At 43.5% G+C, this 17,350-nt stretch overlaps 1 protein-coding gene across 5 annotated transcripts in view; it reads right to left on the reverse strand.

Moving 5' to 3' along the window:
* Positions 1-17,350, reverse strand: part of cyth1b (cytohesin 1b) — a 289,435-nt gene that overhangs the window by 110,628 nt on the left and 161,457 nt on the right. The window contains exon 1 of one of the 5 annotated variants that reach the window (XM_038777864.1): positions 7,844-8,172. The exons of 3 other annotated variants lie outside the window; for them this stretch is intronic. The gene's annotated coding sequence lies outside the window, so the exon portion shown is untranslated. Of the gene's footprint in view, positions 1-7,705; positions 8,173-17,350 lie in introns of those variants that run through there. One more of the 5 variants, XM_038777862.1, reaches the window with a different exon arrangement.

A 17,350-nucleotide genomic window follows, 5' to 3' on the forward strand; every position in this document is an offset into this window, starting at 1 on the left:
AATTGCCCCATAATTTCCAAAAGATTAGGTGGGGTTACTAGGTTACAGGGATGGGGTAGAGACGTGGGCTTGGCTTAGGTAGGGTGCTGTTTCCAAGGTTCAGCGCAGACTCCATGGCCAAATGGCCTCTTTCTGCACTGGAAATTCTATGAACCTTTTACCGTGGGCTGTGTAAGTCTGAACCTCCAGAGGAGGATTCAATAATGTTATAATTGTTGGATAGGTTGACCTTCCTGGAGGTGGAATATGAAAGAAGGCAGGAATTGGAGGTGCTGATTGAACAGGAGATCATGAACTGTAATCGGTTAATGCAGGCGCGTAAAGCACTGGGTCAGGATAGAGTCCCTAACAAATTTTATAAATAGTTTGCTGAGCTTCTGGTTCCACTTTTGCTGAATGTGTTAATGATTCTCTGTCCCAGGCACAGGCATCAATCTCCTTGATCATCAAAAAGGACAAGGATCCCACAGAGTGTGGATCATACCGACCCATTTCTCTGTAAATGCTGATGCCAAGCTGTTGGCGCCTCATTTGGAGCCCGGCCTGCCGAGGGTGATTTTGGTGCAGCAGACAGGATTTTTTTAGATACTTGGAAGTGTGAGATTTTGTACATAGGGAGTTTCCTTTGTTTCCTTGGTGCCAGCGCCTTCGCTTATGGATAAGGTCCTGTCCTTGGACGAGTTAGGGGAGGGAAGGAGCTCAGACATTTATGGGCAAGTGTTGGCAATGGAACACGTTTCGTTGGAAGAAGTAAAGAGGAAGTGGGAGGGCCGGGATTCGTCTGGTCTGGGGGGGGGGGGGGGGGGGGTATGGCCTCGTCATAGGGTCAAATTCATCTCCTCATGCGCAAGGTTAAATTCAAGATGCATAGGGTGCACTTGACCAGGATATGTATGAGTCAGGGGTGAAGGATAGGTGCGAGCGGTGTTCTAGGGGCTGACGAACCACATGCAGATGTTTTGGTTCTGCCAATGCTTTGGGTCTCCTTTTTTGAAACAATGTCAGGGATTCTGGATGTTAGTGTGACCATTTTTGGAATGCCAGACTTGCGGTGCTAAAGGTGGGGAAGACGGCAAATGTCTTGGCCTTTGCCTCTCTATTATCCCAGAGGTGAGTCTTGCTCGAGTGGAGGTGCCTGGTGCTGTCCAAGGCTTCCACTTGGTTGGACCTGGTGGAAATGTTTCACCTGGAGGAGATCAAATATGCCAAGAGAGGATCGGTGGATGGGTTTTATTCAAGGTGGTAGTTGTTCATTACCTTTTATAAGGAGCTGGCTAGGTTAGACAGTCTAGTAGGGTCTTCTTTATGGTTTTGAGCGGGGGGGGGGGGGGGGGGGGGGGGGGGGACAGGATAGTCTTGGCATGAAATCAAATTAGGATGGGTGGTGATGCGCCGTGGATATTTTTATAATAATGAAAAGTTTGTTTGAATATTTTGTTTTTTTATAAAAAAGTCTTGAATAAAAATATATATTTTTTTAAAGGCACAGAACCGTATTAGCAATGATTAACAAAAATGAGAAAATTATTGCTTGGAGGAATATTCGAGGTAGGAGATTTGACCACATTGTAAAGAAACAATGGATATAAGACCATAAGACATAGGAGCAGAATTAGGCCATTCGACCCATCGAGTCTGCTCCGCCTTTCAATCATGGCTGATATTTTTCTCATCCCCATTCTCCTGCCTTCTCCCATAACCCCTGATCCCCTTATTGATCAAAAATCTATCTATCTCTGTCTTAAAAACACTCAGTAATTTGGCCTCCACAGCCTTCTGCGGCAAAGAGTACCACAGATTCACCACCTTGTAGCTGAAGAAATTCCTCCTCATCTCTGTTTTAAAGGATCGTCCCTTTAGTCTGAGATTGTGTCCTCTGCTTCTGATTTTTCCTACAAGTGGAAACATTCTCTCCAAGTCCACTCTAGCCAGGCCACGCAGTATCCTGTAAGGTTCAATAAGATCCCCCCTCATCCTTCTAAACTCCGAGTACAGACCCAGAGTCCTCAACCGTTCCTCATACGACAAGCTCTTCATTCAAGGGATCATTCTTGTGAACCTCCTCTGGACCCTTTCCAAAGCCAGCACATCCTTCCTTAGATACGGGGCCCAAAACTGCTCACAATACTCCAAATGGACTCTGATCAGAGCCTTATATTGCCTCAGAAGTATATCCCTGGTCTTGTATTCTAGCCCTCTCAACATGAATGCTAACATTGCATTTGCCTTCCTAACTGACGACTGAACCTGCACGTTAACCTTAAGAGAATCGTAAACCAGGACTCCCAAGTCCCTTTGTGCTTCTGATTTCCGAAGCATCTTCCCATTTAGAAAATAATCTAATCCTTCATTTCTCCTTCCAAAGTGCATAACCTCACACTTTTCCACATTGTATTCCATTTGCCACTTCTTTGCCCACTCTCCTAGCCTGTCCAAGTCCTTCTGCAGCCCGCCTGCTTCCTCAATACTACCTGCCCTCTGCAAATCTTTGTATCATCTGCAAACTTAGCAACAGTGCCTTCAGTTCCTTCCTCCAGATCATTAATGTATATTGTGAAAAGTTGTGGTCCCAGCACCGACCCCTGAGGTACACCACTAGTCACCGGCTGCCATCCTGAAAAAGACCTCTTTATCCCACTTTCTGCCTTCTGCCAGTCAGCCAATCCTCTAACCATGCCAGGATCTTACCCATAACACCATTGCCTCTTAACTTATTTATCAGTCTGCTATGCGGCACCTTGTCAAAGGCCTTATGGAAATCTAAATAAATCATATCCGCTGATTCTCCTTTGTCTAACTTCCTTGTTACTTCCTCAAAGAACTCTAACAGATTTGTCAGACAAAGCCCTATTTTATCATGCACTTTGAAGTACTCCGCAATCTCATCTTTAATAATAGACTCTAAAATCTTACAAATGACCAAAGTCAGGCTAACTGGCCTATAATTTCTCATCTTCTGCCTCCCTCCCTTCTTAAACAGTAGTGTTACTTCAGCAACTTTCCAGTCCTCTGGGACCCTTCCTGCCTCCAGTGATTCCTTAAAGATCATCACAATCTCCTGAGCTATCTTTTAGAACCCCGATATGTGCCAAAAATGTGAGAATGTTTGTTTATAAAGTACCTTTAACATTAATAAATGTCCCAAGGCATTTCACAGGGGCATTATAAAATATGATCATGCTACACTGAACTTTTTAATACATAGCTAGAAACATTCCAGAACAAAGAACAATACCGCGTAGGAACAGGCCCTTCGGCATCCAAGCCTGAACTGGCCATGGTACCACCCTTGGCCAAAGAGATGACTTTTGAACGTCTATAATGTATCTGCTTCCACAACCTCCCCTAGCAGTGTGTTCCAGGCACTCACCACCCTCTGTGTAAAATACCTGCCTCACACATCTCCTCCAAACATTGCCCCACGGACCTTAAAACTGTGCCTCCTATTGACTGACCCCTCCACACTGGGAAAGACTGCCAGCCCATCCACTCTATCCATGTCGCTCATAATCTCATAGACCTCTATCAGGTCGCCACTCAACCTCCATCGTTCTAATGAAAACAGTCCGAGTCTATTCTGCCTCTCCGCATAGCTAACACCCTCCAGACCAGGCAACATCCTGGTAAACCTCCTCTGCACCCTCTCTAAAGCCTCCACATCCTTCTGGTAGTATGACGACCAGAATTGTGTGCATATTCCAAGTGTGGCCTTACCAAGGTTCTATACAACTGTAGCATGACTTGGAATTCGAGATAACAAGCTCTTGTTTTATTGATACCATACCAAAACAACAATATTATATATTTCAAATATTATTCTGTTAATTACATTCCAACATTAAATGGAAAAAATCCATAACTTGAACTGCTTAAATTAGTTTAGAATTGATCTTTTAGTAATGGTGGGTGAAAAGGAGGGGGGGAAAAGATTAATTCCTAAACAATGACAGACTGGCCTCCGCCCCCAGATGAACCAAACAGTAAACTTCTGTTGAATAAAAGCAGCTTTCTTCAGCTGTGGAATTACACAGAGGCTGCAGTTCTCTGTGCCAATGGCTAGACATATGACCAGCTTTTCACACAATGCAGAGCTCAACTGTGGCCTGAGAACCTCTGAAAGGACAGTAATTTATGTTCACTGCTACCTTCAAATCTGTGAGGCATAGTCAAAGTTAAAAGCATACCTCACTTCAACCCTTGGGCTAAAAGTGCACCAAAATTGCATTTAAACTACTGAATATCAAAAGTAGTCACAAAATGTACAAGCAGCTCCAACACATGAGGAGTTGAAGGAACCACTAGCCTGAGTTCAGTATTCACCTTAAAAAAAAGGCCCTCACTGCTAAAACAAATAGTATATATTTGTTACAAAGAGCAAGTACAATCCACCAAGGGCAGCATGGTAGCACGGTGGTTAGCATAAATGCTTCACAGCTCCAGGGTCCCAGGTTCGATTCCCGGCTGGGTCACTGTCTGTGCGGAGTCTGCACGTCCTCCCCGTGTGTGCCTGGGTTTCCTCCGGGTTTCCTCCCACAGTCCAAAGATGTGCGGGTTAGGTGGATTGGCCATGCTAAATTGCCCGTAGTGTCCTAAAAAGTAAGGTTAAAGGGGGGGTTGTTGGGTTAAGGGTATAGGGTGGATACGTGGGTTTGAGTAGGGTGATCATTGCTCGGCACAACATCGAGGGCCGAAGGGTGTACTGTTCTATGTCTATGTTCTATGTATGGATGCCGAAAATCTAAAGTAACTGCAAATGCTGGAAATACTCAGCAGGTCAGGCAGCATTTGTGGAGAATGAAACAGTTTACGTTTCAGATCAATGATCTTTCATCAGAAGTCAGTTCACATATGCTGGATCTGTGTGTAAAAAAATAAGATTAAAAACATACATGTTCATCTTGGATTGTATTTTAGCATCTTGGTCTTTCTGCAACAGAGCTCCGAGATGCCAATTAGATACCTAAATGTAAATCACCTTACTGACAATGGAAATGTTTTGTTGGTCCGGTGTATGGCTGAAGTAATTTAAGTACAGTTAAATCAAACAACCGTGGAATCGGTGCTCTTTTGGGCAAAATTAAATCTCACAATTCTGGAAACAAATCAGCATTAATTTGATGATGGCATGTCAGGTCAGTGCCATGTGCAGATGACTGAAGAAACTAGTATTATATGAAAAGAATCATCTTGTCTGTCGTTTAGCATTAGAACTCCAAAGCACCATTTAATAGATTGACAAGGACAACAATTCCTATTAAAACTTGAATAACACAATCATCATCATCTTGTTCACAAGATTATGGACTTTTGTCTCATATACATTTCCTGACCATGACTTTGGACTTTATTGAAAGTGTCTATTCAAGCTCAAGTAGAAAGTGGAATTTATTTGAAACGAGGCTTAGCACCTTAGATCTTGACACTTCTCCCACGCGAGACCATCAAAGCATATGTTTATGATTTAGGACCAGAAGTACAATTCCAGTGAAAGGACTTAGCCATTTTACTTACACTTAAACTAGCTTTCAAAATTAAATCCAAATTAATAATTACTGTATTTGTCTCTTCTGAAAAAGTCACTTGGCCATTGAAATCAGGTGACTGTTAATATCAGATGCGCTGCTACCAACATGTCAGCATAAATGTCAACTGGGTGGCTAACTATACAAGTGTTTAACAAACAGAATTACCAGACTTGTGCTGACATAAACAAGAATCAGTTCTCTCTGGTTTACAGGTGCAAAACAAATTCCAGTAATCTTATCAATGTTTTCCGTTTCTTAGCAAAATCAATACCAAAACTATAATCTCACCCTCTTTTTCCTCTCTTTCTGTTTTGCACTGACGTTAATCCAGTGCTGTACAATGCTACATTTGTTCTGAATCATCATATGAAAATTTGCTACCCTTAAGCAAAATGAAAGGAATTTATCAAAACATTTTTTTGAAAAGTCCCAGGGAAATAAATGGTTGGACATGGACGTATAAAGTTAATAAAGTATAACCTTCCATTCAGCACTGTGCAGTGTTTTAAAATAATATCTTTTTGAAAAACACTGCATGCTGTATTTTCTCCCACCATCACCACAGTAATATATATATATATTTATATATATATAGCAGATTACTAAAGTAACAGGAAAGTACAAGGGTGTATGTAGAGTTTTGTTTGAACAGAGGCTGTTCAATTTTCAGGAAAGCAGAATTTATCATGTAAGTGTTACAAATAAATTCAACATATTGTCATAGTTATTTTATTTATATATCAGCATTTAAAATCCTATAGGTGTGCTTTTTGCTTTTTGAACGGGTCAATAAATTGACACAATTGCAGTGTGTCAATGGCAGCACGGTAGCATGGTGGTTAGCATAAACGCTTCACAGCTCCAGGGTCCCAGGTTCAGTTCCCGGCTGGGTCACTGTCTGTGCGGAGTCTGTACGTCCTCCCCGTGTGTGCGTGGGTTTCCTCCGGGTGCTCCGGTTTCCTCCCACAGTCCAAAGATGTGCGGGTTAGGTGGATTGGCCATGCTAAATTGCCCGTAGTGTTCCAAAAAGTAAGGTTGGGGGGGGGGGGGGGGTTTGTTGGGTTACGGGTATAGGGTGGATACGTGGGTTTGAGTAGGGTGATCATTGCTCGGCCACAACATCGAGGGCCGAAGGGCCTGTTCTGTGCTGTACTGTTCTATGTTCTATGTTCTAAATTCATATAGTAAGTCATGTACTGTTTGAGATTTGTACTATATTAGTGTGTCCTGAAATTTGTAACACTTAACCAAGTCTTTTGGAAATGGAGGAGTTCCCTCAACACAGCCTGGTTCTTTATACATATATATATATATATATATATATATATATATATACACACACATATATATATATATATATAAAATATATATATATCTCAAGGACTGTCCTGCCTGGTAATATGCTGAGTGTGACAGGTCTGAGGTACTGAACACTGACGCCAACTGTTGAGAAGCAGATGGTTTGATCCCAACAGACACATGCTGAAACAGCATATATTACACCAGGGATTTCATTATGCTTTTCAGTAGAGCACATTTTCAGAAAGAATGGAATTCTGTTGATGTACAATTGGGTTATTATCCAAGAATCAAATTCATAGCGTTAGAGTAGGCGATGAAATTCTTTGGCCCTCATGTTCTAAATAGCCCCCGCTACAGTACAACAAAATTTCTATGTATATTGCTGATGTGGAATCACCTAACAATTGCTGAAAATAATTATTTTCAATTTCAGTTCAAATACTGTACAAAACGGACAATGACAAACACTGTGGCATTACCCTTTCTAGTCTGCAAAACAAAAGACAAGGCTCCTAAATATTGTCAGCAAATAAAATAATGCTCAAATTCTACTGATTTATAAATAACTGCAGATACCAGAAATATAAAATTGTGTTAAAGGTTCTAATTCCTAACCTTTAATGCAATTCCATTAGAGTTATCTCTCCCCTTAAGATGACTACAAACAAAATACTGTGTAACCATCTGAAGACAATGACAGTACATTCTGAATATGTACTCAATAAATCTTGATGTGAAGCATGTACAGCATTATTACAAATATAATGCACAAAATGGCAGTTTCTGATTTCTGTACTTCCAACTTAAACAAAGATTCCAAATAAATGATTCAGTAAATCTAGAGATGATGTATACATTTAATACAACACATACACTACCTGGTTATATTTGTGCAGGGCTGACAGTCTTCAGTATACACAGCAACATCATTACAAACGATTGGATTTTTGAGACAGGAGAGTCCAGACAAATCCCCAGAGCAAAATAAATTTCCAGTAAAATATAATCGCTGGTACCTTGTTCTACATGTTCAACAAAATGCAGTTTTCACCAAATGTTGTTTTGTTAAACAGTCTTCACCTCTTTTACAAGTGCCTTTGTAATCTTAATGCTGTCCTCCTTCAGTCCACAGGCATATCCTTGGACAGTGTTATGAAGACCAGTAGCTGCTGTCAGTAAACCATTAATCCTTCAATCGAAATTATCAGATGGAAATAATGCACCAGCAACGTGAATACAAAGGTTTTAGGCTAAGTCCCGTTTAGAAGGCTGCAAAAGGTGCTGATACCGCACTCCGTGTGTTTCCCCAGTGATGCAGCTGTGTCACTAGTGAATGTGTAGAGCTCTCTTTCTCTGCTGGATGCATGAGATTAGCTCCACCCTTTTCTACGCTGAACACAGCTCTGCTGAAAATCGGCTCTCAAACCCTGATCGGATTCTCCAAGGACACATTACACCACATACATTGCAGCACATTTATAGTACATACAGTTAACTCTGTAGACTCTAATACTTTCTATAGTGTGCACCATCACATCTCAAAGTACAGATTCGCTTTTCAATATGCACTTACTGTTGAATTTGTGGGATACTGCCATAATAGTTATTCACAATTATTTTATAATATTTGTTATTTTACAGAAAAGTGTAACTGGGCGAAATTTTCCATTTGGGAGACTACGGGCAGGATTTATTGACCATCCCGCCGCGTGTTTTTCAGTGGCAGAGGCGGCCTGCCAGCGGGATCTACCAGTCCCACTAATGTCAATGGGATTTTCCGTTCACTACGCCCCCTGTCGCCGGGAAACCCGTGCACTGGCGTGGGATCGGAATTTCCCGCCGGCGTGAACAGCCAGTAAATCCGCCCCAAGTGTTGACGGCGGAACTGATGTGCGGTTCGCCTTCCCTTGGGGGCACTATTCGGGGAGCAATTTAGGACCTTTGAATGGGCTAGCACTTTGCTTGCTCAAATTTCAAGCAATTCCTGCCAAGGGGGTGTTCTAACTGCTGGGGACAGAGTTAGCACCAAAGAGCCTGGCAGCTGGAGGTGTTTTTAAGCACTCCACTTCCCACACACTCACCGCAGCCACCAAGGTGGCTCAGAGCAGACCAGTGCCCCGGGTTTGGGAGTCCGAGGTGGACCCACAGCTCCATGCCAGTGAGAAGCGGAGGGTCACCCTCTTCCCCAGGGTGGGCCACAGACTCAAGCCTGTCCTCCTGAACACTGCCTGGGAGGTGGGGGTGGCAGAGGCAGTCAGCACTGCCAGTCTCCTGGTGATTTGGAGGGATGGGGGTCACTGGTGAGTACTCTGCCCTGAGAGGAGCAGAGACGGTTCCAAAGGCTGTGGTGTAGGTGTCCTCTGGTTGGGGTGAGCTCTGCTGATTCCCTGCTATCTCTGCAATGGCACAGCGCTTTTTCGAATTTACAGTGCACAAGGAGGCCATTCGGCTGAGAAGTGCCTGCCCTGCTGGGCTACTGACTGAGCTTGGCCCTTCATGATTCAGCTTGGGCATGAGGGTGTCCAGAGGGGTGGATTCCCAAGGTGACCAGAGGCTTTCTGAGCATTTAAAGGACACAGGTAGCACTCAGCAGCGTGAGCAGCCAGGAGCCTGAGAGTACCACCAAGGGGTGCATTTTAAAACATACTGCAGCAATAAGCGGTCTGGGCCAGGCCACCCCGATACTGAGGGGGACTCCCAAGTCCATGGACTTGGCACCAAGTCAATGTCCACTACTGCTCCCAGCCCGGGCAGCCATCCCCCAGCAAGCACCGCAGTTTTCAATGGTTTTTCAGCATCTTATAGCCTCTCATTCCCTCTTCACAGCCATGGCGCCCAGTCCATGTTTGTCCATACTTGTAGTAATTCATGCCCATGGGATTTCTGTCTGAGAGGAGGATTGCAGAAGGGCACAGCATGATATTTCCAACCCATTAATCACGTTTAAATGCATGCAAATGCCAATTTTGCTTGCCAGCATGTTGCACAAACCTCGTTATCGCCACTAGCAAGGGACCAGAGCATGGTGCCCGCATCGGCATCGCAGGCGGACCTCAATTCTGGCCAGAAACCCGATTCTCCGCCCGATCGCAGTTCATGTTTGCAGCATCACAAAGCAGAGAATTTCGCTCGTTATTTACAGCATTTACTGATAAATAGATTGCCCTTTTCAGGAAATATATTGCACAAGCTATACACGTAAAAGCCGATTGCAGTATGTTCCCGCAGGATATTGTGTAAGTCACTATCACCACGAAGCAGCATTCAGCATCCTTACCAGAACTGAAGCTGCTCATTACGAACATTGATACATTTATACTCCCATACAATATATGAGATAGGGATTAATTTGGGTCATTGTGTCTTCCAGTGTTTATTGTACCATCAATCACATTTTTATATTAAAGCCTCAGCTTCTTTCCAAAATCTGCAAATGTTGTTCTGCATGTTGCTAACTACAGCTATGTTTGAAATTCGCAGAATGCTGCAGTCTCACTGTGGACAACCTCCTTGTGTGCATTACCATGATTTCTTCAGTGCAAATATCTTTCCTTAGGCAATAAGCAATGTTTTTTTTAAAATGCTTGTACATACTTCAGAAAGACAGAGAGATAGTGGTTTACCAAAGAAGTGGAATCTCTTGTTAAGAGGAAGAAGGAGGCCTATGTGAAGATGAGGCGTGAAGTTTCAGTTGGGGCGCTTGATAGTTACAAGGAAGCAAGGAAGGATCTAAAGAGAGAGCTAAGACGAGCAAGGAGGGGACATGAGAAGTCTTTGGCAGGTAGGATCAAGGAAAACCCAAAAGCTTTCTATAGGTATGTCAGGAATAAAAGAATGACTAGGGTAAGAGTAGGGCCAGTCAAGGACAGTGGTGGGAAGTTGTGTGTAGCGGCTGAGGAGATAAGCGAGATACTAAATGAATACTTTTCGTCAGTATTCACTCAGGAAAAAGATAATGTTGTGGAGGAGAATGCTGAGACCCAGGCTATTAGAATAGATGGCATTGAGGTGCGTAGGGAAGAAGTGTTGGCAATTCTGGACAAGGTGAAAATAGATAAGTCCCCGGGGCCTGATGGGATTTATCCTAGGATTCTCTGGGAAGCCAGGGAAGAGATTGCTGAGCCTTTGGCTTTGATTTTTATGTCATCATTGGCTACAGGAATAGTGCCAGAGGACTGGAGGGTAGCAAATGTGGTCCCTTTGTTCAAGAAGGGGAGTAGAGATAACCCCGGTAACTATAGGCCGGTGAGCCTCACGTCTGTTGTGGGTAAAGTCTTGGAGAGGATTATAAGAGATACGATTTATCATCTAGATAGGAATAATATAATTAGGGATAGTCAGCATGGTTTTGTGAAGGGTAGGTCATGCCTCACAAACCTTATCGAGTTCTTTGAGAAGGTGACTGAACAGGTAGACGAGGGTAGAGCAGTTGATGTGGTGTATATGGATTTCAGTAAAGCGTTTGATAAGGTTCCCCACGGTCAGCTATTGCAGAAAATACGGAGGCTGGGGATTGAGGGTGATTTAGAGATGTGGATCAGAAATTGGCTAGTTGAAAGAAGACAGAGGGTGGTGGTTGATGGCAAATGTTCAGAATGGAGTCCAGTTACGAGTGGCGTACCACAAGGATCTGTTCTGGGGCCGTTGCTGTTTGTCATTTTTATAAATGACCTAGAGGAGGGCACAGAAGGTTGGGTGAGTAAATTTGCAGACGACACTAAAGTCGGTGGAGTTGTAGACAGTGTGGAAGGATGTTGCAGGTTACAGAGGGACATAGATAAGCTGCAGAGCTGGGCTGAGAGATGGCAAATGGAGTTTAATGTAGAGAAGTGTGAGGTGATTCACTTTGGAAAGAAAAACAGGAATGCGGAATATTTGGCTAATGGTAAAATTCTTGGCAGTGTGGATGAGCAGAGGGATCTCGGTGTCCATGTACATAGATCCCTGAAAGTTGCCACCCAGGTTGATAGGGTTGTGAAGAAGGCCTATGGTGTGTTGGCCTTTATTGGTAGAGGGATTGAGTTCCTGAGCCATGAGGTCATGTTGCAGTTGTACAGAACTCTGGTACGGCCGCATTTGGAGTATTGCGTACAGTTCTGGTCGCCTCATTATAGGAAGGACGTAGAAGCTTTGGAACAGGTGCAGAGGAGATTTACTAGGATGTTGCCTGGTATGGAGGGAAAATCTTATGAGGAAAGGCTGATGGACTTGAGGTTGTTCTCGTTAGAGAGAAGAAGGTTAAGAGGTGACTTAATAGAGGCATACAAAATGATCAGAGGCTTAGATAGGGTGGACAGTGAGAGCCTTCTCCCGCGGATGGAGGTGGCTAGCACGAGGGGTCATAGCCTTAAATTGAGGGGTAATAGATATAGGACAGACGTCAGAGGTAGGTTTTTAACGCAAAGAGTGGTGAGGCCGTGGAATGCCCTACCTGCAACAGTAGTGAACTCGCCAACATTGAGGGCATTTAAAAGTTTATTGGATAAGCATATGGATGATAATGGCATAGGGTAGGTTACATGGCCTTTAGTTTTTGACTTCCCATGTCGGTGCAACATCGTGGGCCGAAGGGCCTGTACTGCACTATGTTCTATAGTCAGAGTGCTGCAATTCAATCCTGGACTTCCAGGAGCAATACCACTTTTCTAATTGGGGTGGTAGCATGGTCAAAATTACACAGGGCAGAACTCCCACACATTCACTACCATTTTGATCGGGATCTTCAGATAGGTCGCCATGGCCTTCGCCAGAAACAGGCAGGAGCCTAATTATACATTTGAAATGGGATCCATTGGCATCGATAGGACTGGAAAGAAATTTGACATGCAGCTGCCTAAGCAAAGCCCCTTAAAGGGAGCAGTGGAGGTCTCTCCACAAATGGGTTGGATAGGTTTATTTCAGCAATTCAAAATTGGCCCTGTGAATGCCTGATCCTCCACGGCACTCCTTTCATTTCACTTAACCTGGGACAACTCAAACTTTCTGGAGGAGCCAATAGACTTCATGGCTTCACTATTTACAAATACCCCGATTTACCTGGATTTGGCTGTTGGGACATTAGCCGTACATTGACAGGTTAAAATGACAAGCAAACAATGCCACAGGATGTTCACTAGAATAATTTAAAAAGTTGAATACTGATCAGACAACTGATGAAATTGGCTTGAGCAGAAAGAAATGCTGATAGGTCAAGGGAAATAAATTAAAATGAACAGTTGAAGCTGAAGCAATGAATATATCCGTGATGTAAATCAAATGCTCTCATTGGCAGAGCCTGAAATGCCTTCAATGAAATAGATATTTCAGGATGAGAGGATGTCGAGTCTAATTCAGTTCAACATACATTCTGATGCTAGCAGCACTCATTGGCAGAACAGAAGTGTTTTAAAGATAATAATGGCTCTTATCATTCAAAGAGATCTTATTGGTAATACTTGCTCCAATATTCATGAAACTGACCATAACAATTAATTCTAATAAATTTTCTTTAGTTATATTAGCAGCAATATAAAGATACTCTAGGGAGTTCTCTTTGCTGATTAAATTAGGAAAATCATAGCATAAACCTGCCAACCTCACAGTTGAAAGCTGCTCCCGATTTTAGTAATAAACACACATTTCACAATACTGTTCCTGCTTCTACCTGGGCATGTGAAAGGTTCCAATAGCTAAAAATACAAAATTTCAATTGTCACCCTGAACACTGTTAGAATGGATCAGAGCAGGTAAAGTTAACAATATGGTACACAGACAAATTAATTATAATAATAAACTTTATTAGTGTCACAAGTAGGCTTACATTAACACTGCAATGAAGTTACTGTGAAAACCCCTTAGTCGCCACTCTCCGCGCCTGTTCGGGTACACTGAGGGAGAATTCAGAATGTCCAATTCACCTAACCGCACGTTTTTCAGGACTTGTGGTAGGAAACCGGAGCACCTGGAGGAAACTGACGCAAATACGGGGAGAATGTGCAGACTCCACACAGACAGTGACCCAAGCCGGGAATCGAACCTGGGTCCCTGGCACTGTGAAGCAACAGAGCTACCCACTGTGCTACAGTGTATTACTCTATTCCAACGCTTGTGACACATAACAAAGGTAGTCAAGGCCTAACTTCTCTTGTGCATATACATATGGAAATGAAATATCCTTATGGAATAGATATATATCTAATGATCTAGATTTGATCATGTCTGAAAACAGGCAAACAGTTATTGGTGCGTAGCAGAAAGGCGTGAAATTAATGCTAGCAGCTCATTATTATGAGCCATGTATTCAACCAGCGCTAACAATGCTGCCAATTCATTGGTCACTTATTTCGGCATGAAATTGTTCATTATTGACATGATTCACTCACTTAAAGGCACAGAACACCTCTTAAAGGGGAGATCCACGGTGGCTGTAGACAATAAGGAAAAATAGAAACAGGGTCCTCAGATAGTGTCAGAGACCACAGTCCAGGCAAGGATAGTATGTGAAAGACCCAGTTTCCTCCATGGGACAGAAAGTCCTCCAAACAACGCCTCCAAGATAAGAGCACTGAGCAGGTCAATGAAGGGGACACAGCTCCAAGGACATGACTTCAATGCTAGAAAAGATCAAATAGGGCAGCACGGTGGTGCATGGGTTAGCCCTGTTGCCTCACAGCGCTGAGGTCCCAGGTTCGATACCGGCTCTGTGTCACTGTCTGTTTGGAGTTTGTACATTCTCCCCATGTTTGCGTGGGTTTCGCCCCCACAACCCAAAGATGTGCAGGCTAGGTGGATTGGCCACACTAAATTGCCCCTCGATTGGAAAAAATGAATTGGATACTCTAAATTTATTTTTAAAAAAGAAAAAGAAAAGATCAAATAACCTTCAGAGTTGTCAATGTAAAACTGTCAGCAGTTATCCCAATTACTATCCTCATACCTGAAGCCTCACTTACACTAATCCCATTCCCCACCGCCTTTTGCTGCCCAGAACACTGCATCAGACTTTACTCCATTACTTTATCCTCCAATTCATGCACTGGGAACCTCCTAGCCTCACCACTATAGCAATCTTCACTTTTCCACACCATGGCCCAGATTTCTGCTCCCATAAAAACGGAGGCTTGCAGTTCCATTTTTTGTGTTCCGGGGGCAAGCTGGATTAGAAGTTGGGCTCATCGTTCCCAGGATGACAAAAGAGATAGGCAGGGCAGGAAGTCTGCCCCTCTGCTTCGACACTTGTTGAATTGAATTAAAACAAGAAACAGGCCTCCAGCCCTCTCCCTACACACTCGCCATTTATGCCAACCTATGCTACCCACAAAACCCCTCATGGCCCGTCTTAGTCCTTGTGCCAACACCTGTCCCTCCATCCAATCTAATGGCACTCATATCCCCTCTGTTTCCCACTTCACCAGGGCACTTTATATCCCTGTGCCAACTTAGAGCTAACTAATGCCAACCCATAGCCCTAACCAACCACTTTTTTCCCTTATAACTTACCTAGTATTCTTGATGGGCATGCTGACATAAACCTTTATGTATATTAATAGCATCACTATTCTAAACAAAAGGGTTACACTCTCATTAATTAAAAAAAACATTCAGTTCATAGAAATTCTTTCAAATAATTTCTTACGGAAACAAACATTTATTTCTATAACCACTTGGAAGTTGGGCACGGTGGCTCAGTGCTTAGCACTACTGCCTCACAGCGCTGAGGACCCAGATTCGATCCCGGCCCCAGGTCACTATCTGTGTGGAGTTTGCACATTCTCCCCGTGCCTGCGTGGGTCTCAGCTCCACAACCCAAAGATGTGCAGGTTAGGTAGATTGAACATAGAACATAGAAAAATACAGCACAAACAGGCCCTTCGGCCCATGATGTTGTGCCGCACTTTTGTCCCAGATTAAGAACAAATTAATCTACACCCCATCAGTCTACCGTAATCCATGTACCTACCCAATAGCCGCTTGAAGGTCCCTAATGTTTCCGACTCAACTACTTCCACAGGCAGTGCATTCCATGCCCCCACTACTCTCTGGGTAAAGAACATACCTCTGACATCCCCCCTATATCTTCCACCATTCACCTTAAATTTATGTCCCCTTGTAATGGTTTGTTCCACCCAGGGATAAAGTCTCTGACTGTCTACTCTATCTATTCCCCTGATCATCTTATAAACCTCTATCAAGTTGCCCTTCATCCTTCTCCATTCTAATGAGAAAAGGCCTAGCACCCTCAACCTTTCCAAGTAAGACCTACTCTCCATTCCAGGCAACATCCTGGTAAATCTCCTTTGCACCTTTTCCAAAACTTCCACATCCTTCCTAAAATGAGGCGACCAGAACTGCATATAGTACTTCAAATGTGGCCTTGTCAAGGTTTTGTACAGCTGCATCATCACCTCACGGCTCTTAAATTCAATCCCTCTGCTAATGAACGCTAGCACACCATAGGCCTTCTTCACAACTCTATCCACTTGAGTGGCAACTTTCAAAGTTCTATGAACATAGACCCCAAGATCTCTCTCCTCCTCCACATTGCCAAGAACCCTACCATTAACCCTGTATTCCGCATTCATATTTGTCCTTCCAAAATGGACAACCTCACACTTTTCAGGGTCAAACTCCATCCGCCACTTCTCAGCCCAGCTCTGCATCCTATCTATGTCTCTTTGCAGCCGACAACAGCCCTCCTCACTATCCACAACTCCACCAAATTTACTGACCCACCCTTCAACTCCCTCATCCAAGTCATTAATGAAAACCACAAACAGCAGAGGACCCAGAACTGATCCCTGCGATACGTCACTGGTAACTGGGCTCCAGGCTGAATATTTGCCATCCACCACCACTCTCTGACTTCCATCAATTAGCCAGTTCGTTATCCAACTGGCCAAATTTTCCACTATCCCATGCCTCCTTATTTTCTGCATAAGCCTACCATGGGGAACCTTATCAAATGCCTTATTAAAATCCACGTACACTACATCCACTGTTTTACCTTCATCCACATGCTTGGTCACCTCCTCAAAGAATTCAATAAGACTTGTGAGGCAAGACCTACCCCTCATAAATCCGTGCTGACTATCCCTAATCAAGCAGTGTCTTTCCAGATGCTCAAAAATCTTATCCCTCAGTACCCTTTCCATTACTTTGCCGACCACCAAAGTAAGACTAACTGGCCTGTAATTCCCAGGGTTATCCCTATTCCCTTTTTTCAACAGGGGCACGACATTCGCCACTCTCCAATCCCCTGGTACTACACCTGTTGACAGTCAGGATGAAAAGATCATTGCCAACGGTTCTGCAATTTTATCTCTTGCTTCCCATAGAATCCTTGGATATATCCCGTCAGGCCCAGGGGCCTGTCTATCCTCAAGTTTTTCAAAATGCCCAACACATCTTCCTTCCGAACAAGTATCTCCTCGAGCTTACAGTCTGTTTCACACTGTCCTCTTCAACAATATGGACCCTCTCATTCGTAAATAATGAAGAAAAGTACTCGTTCAAGACCTCTCCTATCTCTTCAGACTCAATACACA

This window comes from Scyliorhinus canicula, chromosome 18 (assembly GCF_902713615.1).
Source record: "Scyliorhinus canicula chromosome 18, sScyCan1.1, whole genome shotgun sequence".
NCBI lineage: Eukaryota > Metazoa > Chordata > Chondrichthyes > Carcharhiniformes > Scyliorhinidae > Scyliorhinus > Scyliorhinus canicula.